Genomic DNA, 10,342 nt, shown 5'->3' on the forward strand with positions numbered 1-10,342 from the left:
TGTATGACCACCATCATCTTTAAATGATGAAACATTAGAACTAAAGTTAGACTATAATTAACATTCACATTTGATCAGAAATGAATGGCAGAAAAACAAGTTAAATTTTTTTTAATAATCTTGAGTATCCACGGAAAACAGAAATCTGGTAAAGAACTGCTCAGTCAAGTTGTTAAAATACCTGAAAAAGTAAGAGAAAAGATTTTAGATGTTTTTATGCATCTTTACTAGCAAGAGTACTTAGCTTACCAATGGCTGTGATGTAGTATTGTTCTAATAGTTTGCAAGTAGATCATTTTACAAAAAATTAGGTACTATTTCAGACACAAATTAAGAGAAGTCCTGCAGCCTCCATTTAAAAAAAAAAAAAAAAAAAAAAAAAACATTTGATTCTCTTACAGCATGAATTTTACAGTCTAAATCTTAAATCTTCTCATTGTAATCAACATCAACATGAAGTGCTCCATACACTCTGTTAGGCACAAGAAGAGGAAACATGGCTTGCCAAAGCTTGCACTAAAATGTTTCTTTCAAAGGGAAGCTTTTATAAACTTCCATTCAAAACAAGCAAGCAACTAAAAAACAAATAAACAACAAACACTAAAATTCTCAACTGGTATAAATTGGCCTGTTGACTTTATTGGAGCTCTACCAAATTATATGTACTGATGATTTGGCTTGTGAATCTTAAACTGTGGGATAAAACAGGAACTCTCAAAAGGTAGAGGTAAACAAAATAATTTTTAGACAGTAATTAGTCTTCTAAACTTCAAGAACCTTAATGAGCTGCAAGCAACTGAGCTTCCTTTATTTCAATGCACTGCTCCTCATGTTTCATGCTACTTTATTAGATTAGCTTGCAAATTAGCTTACATTAATGAAAAATGATTAAACTTAAACCAATGGAAATTAAATGGCTTAACTGTAAAGGCATTTGAAATTGCTTTTAAAATTAACAATAGGTTTTATTCACTGATCTTTCCATGCTTAAAGTTTAGCATCAGCTCCTTTATATGAATGAATCATGCCTACAAAGCATCTAAGGGTGCCTTTGGAAAACATCTTGCCTCTTAACTCCAGGATTTTCTCTGCAAACTCATCATTGTGCAAAGCAGGCTCAGAGGTGCTTAAGCACAGCAGTATAGCGATGGCAAAATGTATATCACTATACTATGACTGACTTGGAGCCAGGCAGCTGACAATTATCTCTGTATATATGATGTGTGCTTGTTTATAATAGTAACTCATCAAAGGCTGGATAATTTCAGAAGAAATTATGCATGTGTATTTTATGTTTGTGTATTTAATGCAATTTGTTTAGTGACATGCTAGAAAAGGCAAACTCTTAACTTTATTTGAATGAGGTGTGTTTGGATCCCTCTAGTAAATTCAATACTGTTTATTTTTTTTTTTCTTTTAAAAATAATGTGCTTTTAGCATGCACCAGAAACATGGCTGAAATTGTTGGCGTTTGTTTTTCTTATATATTTTGATTTTTTTTTCCATTCTATCTTAAGCACATCCACCTGTTACTAGTAAAACATCCCAATTTGCTTAATTTAATTTATGGTATGACAGGACCACACAGTCATTCTTCAATTGATTTATGGGACCCCAATATAAATTTGAAATGGAAGACCTCTGCTGAAAACAGTTAGCTTCCAAAAAACGTAAACCAAAAAGCAAAGTTCCCAAGTCCTACACAGGCACAGCAGACAGGAAACACTGTGCAGTAATGAAGAAGATAGGACACAAGCTGAGAGACCATGGGGACTCTTTGCAGTTGAGGAAACTTTATGGTGGCTTTGTAAACACGGGTATATTTCAACTCAGGTGTCATTTCTTCAACACAGGTGTATTTTTACACTTCCAAAGAAAGAGAAGGGACTGCTGGAACAGCTACAGAAGGACTGGCAGGAAAGAGTAGGCACCACTGGTACTAGTATTTTTTTGGTCCCCAAAGAACCAACACAGCCCTCTAAAGTCCTTCAGAGGTGCTGATGAAATCAGTGGAAACTATATCAAAATATTCTTTCGTAGAGGACTAGGCCTTTGGTGGTCTAAAAAAGGAATTGGATGGTCTAAAAAAGGAATTCAGATTTTAGAAATGCCTTAAGGTGTTTTTCTGCAAGTGAGTGAATTTCATTCAGAGTAAAGCAAACCTATGAACACCAAGTCTTTCATGGTCTAGCATACAAAGAAAGGGTTTACTATTTTGTATTATAATTTACTATTATGTACTCTTTGTAAATAAATGGTCTACAAAGAAAATGCATTTTTAAAAATCTATTATTATTATAGAGTTGCTAAAGCTACAAAAAGTCTTTTGTGTTTTCTTTTGAGGGTAAAGGTCATTTGTTAAGAAATCTCCTGGATGGGATGATGAAGCAAAACCTAACCAAATAAAAAATGAATAAAAATTAAAAAAAAAAAAAAAGGAAATCAGATTATAATGGTATCTAATGGGATTCTAAAAAAAGTCCATTGCTCTCAGGTATCATCAGGTAGTGAAATTAAAAGAAAAGCATAGAAACTCAATTATTGTCATAACTCTCTAAAAGGATGTTGTCACAACTAGAAATTTCTTTGGCTCCACAGTTATATTGAAAATTTTAGATTTCCCAAATCATTATAGGTTATTGTGTCTCATAAAATTAATATGTATGTATCAAATATTTGGCAAACTACACACATCAAAGCCTTCAGAATTTTATTTCATGTTTTTAAAATATACATGATAATGAAATTAAGCAGCTGAACAGAAAGAAGTTACACTAAAAATTGTGCACGTTGTTGGCTTGGTAACTGATACTGCAAGGAAGCAAGAGCTTACGAAAGCTATGAGGCCATCACAGCTTTCATTATTTTCAGTAGATTAAATTCTCCTTCTACTTAAATCACTAGTCATGCTTCCACTTTCCTGCTTCTCACCACTGGTGTCTTAGGCTGTAGGTAAAGTGGAATGATAATTTAGTGTTGCTTTTACTCCTTTAGGATGAAGTTACATAGCTATTCTTACATATGAAAATTCACAGAATCACAGAATTTCTAGGTTGGAAGAGACCTCAAGATCATCGAGTCCAACCTCTGACCTAACAAGACCCCACTAAACCATATCGCTAAGCTCTACATCTAAACGTCTTTTAAAGATCTCCAGGGATGGTGACTCCACCACTTCCCTGGGCAGCCCGTTCCAATGCCTAACAACCCTTTCGGTAAAGAAGTTCTTCCTAAGATCCAACCTAAAACTCCCCTGGCGCAACTTAAGCCCATTCCCCCTCGTCCTGTCACCAGGCACGTGGGAGAACAGACCAACCCCCACCTCGCTACAGCCTCCTTTAATGTACTTAAAATTGTTTATTCAATCTTTTTTCTGAAATTATGCATTGACATTCTGCACAAGATAATTGCATTCCTTGGAAGAATAGTGGCAAAATCTCAAGTATTTTATTTTTTTTTTTAGAACTAATTGGTAACTTTGTCTATAAGTAACTGTTCCAAAATAAATATGAATTTAACTGCAGAATGCAGAATAAAAACAAAATTTCTCTAATAGCTATAAATGCAGTTTTAATACACACATAGACTGCTGTTCAGTGTTCAAAAAGTCATCTGAAGTTTCCAGAAATACAAGGCAATAACACTGTATGACATTGGATTACCTTGTGTAAAAATACATAATTAGGAGTTGATGTTTGGTCTTCCCTTTGACAAAAATATAAGTTTATCATAAAAACTTTACAAGTACTCGTTATTTAAGCTTTAATATTTTAAATCTGGTCACAAATTTAAAACTTGTTCTGTAAAGCAGACGCTCAAAAAATGATTCAGTTCACTGAAATACTGTTTTTCCACCATATATAGAAAACTTTCTGCCAGCCTTATTAAAAATACAATCAGTGTCTGGCTTCATGACTGAATGCTTCAAAATAAACCACTAGATACAGACCGAACTGTTCACTTGCATAGCAGTTCCATAGTTCTCATTTTGAGAATGTTTTGTCTTCATATAGCTCCTTAAAAAAGCAAAAGTCAATATATCCCACTCTATAGAGCTGTTGGGAGTTTGGGAAATGTTATCCCTATTATACAGATAAAAGTGATAAGGATTACAATTCCCAAAGGAGGGGAATAAGATGCTTAACACCAGATGATACTTAGGTAGCTGAGCATTTCTGTTTGCTCATGGTTTTTAGAAACATGCACTCACTGAAACACATGTACATTCAGTAATAATTGTTGCCTGACTTCAGCTATGAACATAAATGGAAAAACTATATTCTTACCAGGAAAATATAAATGATTAGTTGTAAGTACAGACAGATCTTAAATACGCCTGCATTCAATGAAAGCATGTGAGTTTTCAAGGCTTTATAAAACATCACAAAGATTTTATGAATGCATTTGTAGATTTACCTTTCTAGGTTCTTCTCCTTCACTTGTTTTCCCCTATAAATATGACTGGGCTCATAGTTATCTACTGTTTCACTCAATGCAAACCTTCTTTCCGTGAAACTCTACTGAAGTCAGGCAACAATTATTACTGAATGTACATGTGTTTCAGTGAGTGCATGTTTCTAAAAAACAATAGATGTCTTCAACTCTGGTTCACTGGCTGTATTCTTGAAATTCAAAGACAGCGGCCCGAAAGAGTTCATTTATCAGACACCTGCAGTCCACAAGTGAACTTCAGTTAGGTGAGTCATGAAGAGGGGGCTGCACTCTCAGACACTAAACTTAAGCTTGAGTTATTTTATCGTGTTGCATTACATCCTTTCTTCTGCTGCTTCAATGCATATAATGATTCAGATTTTCCTATCATTTACACTCCCTTAAATGAATATATACTTACCCACAGGACTGGTTCCTGCAGAAGGTAGCAACCACATCACACCCTTCTCCTGCAGTTCAGCGATACAAGGAGGAGAAAAAGAGAACACTTAAACCTCTTTAAGGGAGCCTCAGCTGGTGCACGGCTGCCTTCATCAACCTTTCTCCCATGCATATGCAGCAACTGGCACAAAAGTTGTGTCACAGATGGAAATGAATCTCACTAAACGATGCTTTGTGTTTTGGCTCTCTTGGTGTATGGACTGTCCATTAGTAGATATAGGCAATTAAATAAATTAGAGGAGCCAGACAGTCCGGGAGAGACTAGCGTCTTCTTTGTAAACATCCCTCCTGGCTGCACACAATAAATCTGTCTGGAAAAGAGACCTTGGCCCATTAGTTTGTGTCCAGATATGTATTCCTTCCTTTTTTCTCTCATGTGAGTTGTATATTTCAAACATGTCCACATGGAAGGGATTATACTCAAACTTCCTTCTCCTATTTTCCAGAGGTGTTTGGAAAGCTGATGGCAAGAATACCAATCAAGTAGTGTGTGCTTGGAGGACAAAGTGGAGGAGAATCCCAATGTGACGCTGCCGGGGCATGCACACGGACAGCTTGAGCCGGCCAAAGGGAAAGGCTGTAAATCATACTCAGAAGGAGATTGATGATGTTTGTGGAGCATTCTCTCAGGGTGCCAAAGAGGTGTTTGTTCCTGAGGCTTAAGAATTATTTTTGTGGAAGGCTTTTATCATTAAAGTTGATGATGTGCCTACAACCAAGAAAATAAAAGAGCGATGCTTGCAACAGCAGAATGATTTGTATTCTTTTGCATGACATAAACTTTCATCATCCATCCTGTTGACAGTTATGATTTGTTAAAGTTTTCTCCAGGGTGTTTATAACAAAGATTTGAATTTATTGTTATGTGATTTGCATCTTTATTTCTACTATGTATGAAATCTGTAGTATTTAGCAGATCTATCTCATAGTTCAGATCTAATTTACGTAGTGGAGACCTCTTAAACATATAGCCTTTGTGTCTAATAAATTCATTAATTGTAAGAGGCTGGTATGTTTTATGAGGTGTTAATTAAAGTTGGTCTCAACATAAGACAACTGGCAAAAACTGGTATGCGGTAGTCCTATTAATTGAACAGCTTAATTTAGAGTTACTTGCATATCACACCATTAATAGTTTTCTATTTTATGGACAATTATTAGGAAATAATAAACAGTGAATAAGTACATAAACAGATAAAGTTAGATATCTGTGCATGATATATACAAACATACAAGTACATGTGTGTGCACATTGTTGATATCTCAGGAATATATTTTTAAATAATTATATTAAGAAAAGAGAACAACTTATCACAAAGTAAATGCTTCTCAGTTGTTCTTACAGATTTCTGGTATCTCATTTTGTGTTGATTTTCTTATGTTAATTATGGCAATTAATAATAATATGGGATTAATATATGGCTAATTGATATCTTCTGAAACAACCACTAGGGAAAGACAGTGTTAGGGTGAAAGACTGCTTTATTATGCAATCAGATAGTCATCATGGTAAATCAAGGTGTTTTTTAACTTGTGTCACACTTATTAAAGAGTTTGCAGGTCTGACTAAAAGTATACAGTATACAGTATAAAACACTTGGAACATGAAGCATGTTCCAGGGTAAGCAACCTCAATAGTATTCACCCATATCCCAATGTTTATATGTGGTATCACATTTAAAATATTCAGTGACATTTAATAACTTGAAACTGCATACAAATCCTAAGTACTTAGGCAACTTATTTCTTCATTACCAACATTTACTAAACTCAAAATGTACAGATAGCTCAACTTTGTGTTTACAAACTCAGAAACCCCACGCTAACCAGATATTGGGTGAAATGGCTGAACAGGAGTTCATAGGAAACTTTCCACTGACAAAGGTGCGAGCAGGATTTTAGCCTGTCATTTTGCGTCTCATTGTCTAAACTAACCATACCTTACCCTCCAAAATGTTCTAAATTCTGCAGTACTGAAAAGAAATCTAGCTTTGCAGAAACTTAGCTGCAGATTTGAAACATGATTTTTCTCTTTACTAAAGTTATGTTTTATATTTATAGATTTATATGAAACTGAGTTTTTGAGTATGGTTAGATGAGCATAAATAATAAAGTAAATATATTTTCATAAATCACTGTTTGTAAGATACAATTCATCATCTTATGCATAATAACTGATCATGTGTACACTTCTAGCAGTTGCAGTGCAAACCAAAACAAGTTTACTCAAATCACACTGCCTGAGAAAGAAGGCAAATGCTATCTTATTAAACCAAGCCATATGACTCCCTTGTGCATATCCATATGCACTTTTCCTTAGTACATATAACAATTCTTTGTCGTTACCACTGAAAACTGTCATTCTAAGGACAGGAAAATTATTAGATATATGTTAAAGTAGCAACCCTGAGACAAATATATAATTCTATCACATTCAACTTTATAAAAATATAAAATATCTAAGCTTGATAATGTCTAAGCATGATAGTATAAAGAAACATACACAAACATAATGTATTTAAATGCATCATTAGGTGATTACTCATCTATTTTACACAGGTCTCTTGGTAAGATGAAGATCAAAAATTGCCAAGTGCTTTGAAATAGTTTTGTTTCCTTTTTTTTTTTTTTTTTTCTGTGTTTTAGAAAGCATCAGTGGCCAAAGTGATTTAGCAAATTGTTCCTTTCTAGAGCCTGATGATATCTTTTAACATTTTCATAATGTTTAAACACCTGGAGGAGCTGACTATCCTATTTGGTAAAAGTGTGGATTGGTTGAATTGCTGTTGGTTATTTCAATAACTTTGCATCTTCCTATCAGCCTATAATGCATTATAAAAAATGTGAAATATTTAAAAAGGTGAGTCTGACATAATCCCAAAGATCCAGTAAAGCTTCTGTTCACAGGACAGTCATTGAACATACATTATATTCAATTCACTACACTGCATAAGCACCATCAGCTGACTAAGAGGTTTTCCAGGGAAAATTGAAAGCATGGCCAAGAAGCATTTTTCTTTATAATACAGTTCAGATTTTCATAAGGATTTGGAAAAAATGAAAATTAATTAGGGAAAATAGTTAAAGCTGAACTTCATTGTAAACAAAATCTTTAGATAGAGTAATGATAAATACTCTACAACGTGCAGTACCGTCTTTTTTATCGGATTCAAGATGTATGGAATTTTTTTCATATGTTCATTTTCAGTTTCAGTTCATTCCATAACCATTTAGATATTAATAAATCACTTTCAGACTCTACATAGGAACCACAATATTTAAGCTTTTTAAGTTAATTTCCTCTTTAAAAAATAAGGAGATAAGAACAGGAACAATATTTAAGTCCAGTTTTGCTCTTTCAGAGAAATAACTGTCATTTTACTTCTCTGTTCAAATCAAATATTTTCCTGTTAAAAAGGAACCATATTCCTTGGATTCCTAAGAACTCGAATAACCTGAATAACTATTGCTCTTCTCAGATACCAGTTTGACTCCAGGCATGCCAATTTTTTTTCTTGCCAAGAAAAATCTTTTGTTGGTGGTGTTTGGTTTGGTTTTAGATTTTGTTTTTAATAATATACATGCAGGAGGTATTTTATGAATAGCTGAATTGCATTTATGTCTAGAGAATGTTACACTTTGCTTACCTGCTTGGTGTGTCTGGGTGTGATGACCACAGAAAAAACTCACAGCAGTTCTCCTGGCCAGCATTTTTATGAGCACCTGTTTCATCTCCAGGATCACAAGTTCAGAGAAAAAGAGCAGGATGTCACCCACCCCTTTGTCCACTAATTTTGTGAAACAAAAGCATTTAGCATGTTTCTCTGTTCTGTCCTTATATAATTGAGGCCTCCCTTTCTGATGTCCTATGTCTTCCTATATGTCTTTGGCCTAGCTTTTAAAAGTGTAGACGGGTAACAGGTAATATTTAATGCATTGAAACATGAATTCCATAAAAAGTAAAGAGTGCTTTGAAACTAGGTTTCTGAATCTTTCTATTATTTCTATTTTTTTTTTTTTTACCAATAGTGGAAAAAAAATGTTTGAAACATTTTCTGTCTTCCCTGTGAAGAGTGTTTTCTGTTTCTAACTGCTCATGAGCTTGCTGATTTAACAGATAACTTGAAAAAAATGACCAGTAATTCAGAATTTCAAAAATATTTTCTTTTTAATATGTAATATTTTTACCTATGAAAATCATAAATTATTCAACCAGGTGTCAAAGTATTTATAAAATATTTGATTCAAAGCTATAGATTACGTGGACATCCCATAATTCTTTATTTCAAACCACAGTTTTAATATTTAACTTCTAATCTGAAAATACTTACTAATAATTAATTTGTCTGGGGTGAAACTTTTCCCCAATTCATATCCTCCATCTGCTTGCACATACTGTGAAATTATAATCAGCTGTAATTTGTGACTGAGACGTGCCAAACATTTCTAAAACAATTTGGAAAGTGGCAGACTAGATTTTTTGCCAACTTGCACTCCATGCAGATGCTACTTGTTCTTCTCACTTTCCTCACCAAAGCTGAGTTTAAAAAAGAAATCTTGAAGTTCTGTTAAAACAATATTTGTGGAAACCACTTCATACTATTTTGCTCTCCTCCTGAGCTGTAAGAATTTGGGGACTGAGTCCAAAGCTGATGGGAATCAGCTGAAAAATTCCCATTCACTTGGCCAGAGTTAGCATAGATGTTAGTTCTCCCACATCTTCCAGCTGAACCCTCTAATTATAGAAGCAAAATAGACAGTGTATCTCTTCAGAGCTTGCTTATTTATTCATTTACTTCAGACTCATGGGGTTAAAGATGGATTTGCAAATATTAATGAGTATTGCTCTTAAGAAAAATCACTAGATTTACATTGGTAGTAAAATTAATGTAAGGCGTATTTGCAACAGGGTAATAAGAAATTATTTCCTGTCCCAACTCCTAAATTCTGTCAAATTCCACATCATAATGCACACCTTTATTAAGGGAGGGAGATTATGTAAAGATTACACTGGTGATTAAACAAGATCATCACACAGCAATGAGATTTGTAGATTATAGAGACTATGTCAAATTATTGTCATGTGGGGTCACACTATTTTGAAGTTTGCAATTAAAAAAAATGTAGACCATTTGAGGTCATCAGTTTCAAATTATTTTAAACAATTGAGTTGTGAAGGGTGAATAGTATCAATAGTTAATAGCTTGTATCAGAGCCTCAGGCTTGCAAACTGATTCATCTACACTGATTATTGTAAGACTAGAACTCAAGTTTTGTAAGAGATCAGGGTATAAAACTATTAACTTATTTGAGATAGTTACATTATTTGGAGCACTAAAAAAAATTTCTACAAGCAAAATTTCTGAAATATATTTTCTTATTTGGAAATAAAATACATTTTATTTTATTTTATTTATTTTATTTTATTTTGTTTTGTTTTGTTTTGTTT

The 10,342-nt window shown here is 33.7% G+C and overlaps 1 long non-coding RNA gene across 1 annotated transcript in view; it reads left to right on the forward strand.

Moving 5' to 3' along the window:
* The window catches only part of LOC137860507 (uncharacterized), a 31,165-nt gene extending 25,528 nt beyond the window's left edge, over positions 1 to 5,637 (forward strand). Inside the window, exon 5 of the long non-coding RNA XR_011098964.1 lies at positions 5,340 to 5,637. This is a non-coding gene — a long non-coding RNA (uncharacterized lncRNA). The remainder of the gene's footprint in view (positions 1 to 5,339) is intronic.
* Positions 5,638 to 10,342: the final 4,705 nt, after the last annotated feature.

The sequence above is a fragment of the Anas acuta genome, chromosome 8 (genome assembly GCF_963932015.1).
Source record: "Anas acuta chromosome 8, bAnaAcu1.1, whole genome shotgun sequence".
Classification (NCBI taxonomy): domain Eukaryota; kingdom Metazoa; phylum Chordata; class Aves; order Anseriformes; family Anatidae; genus Anas; species Anas acuta.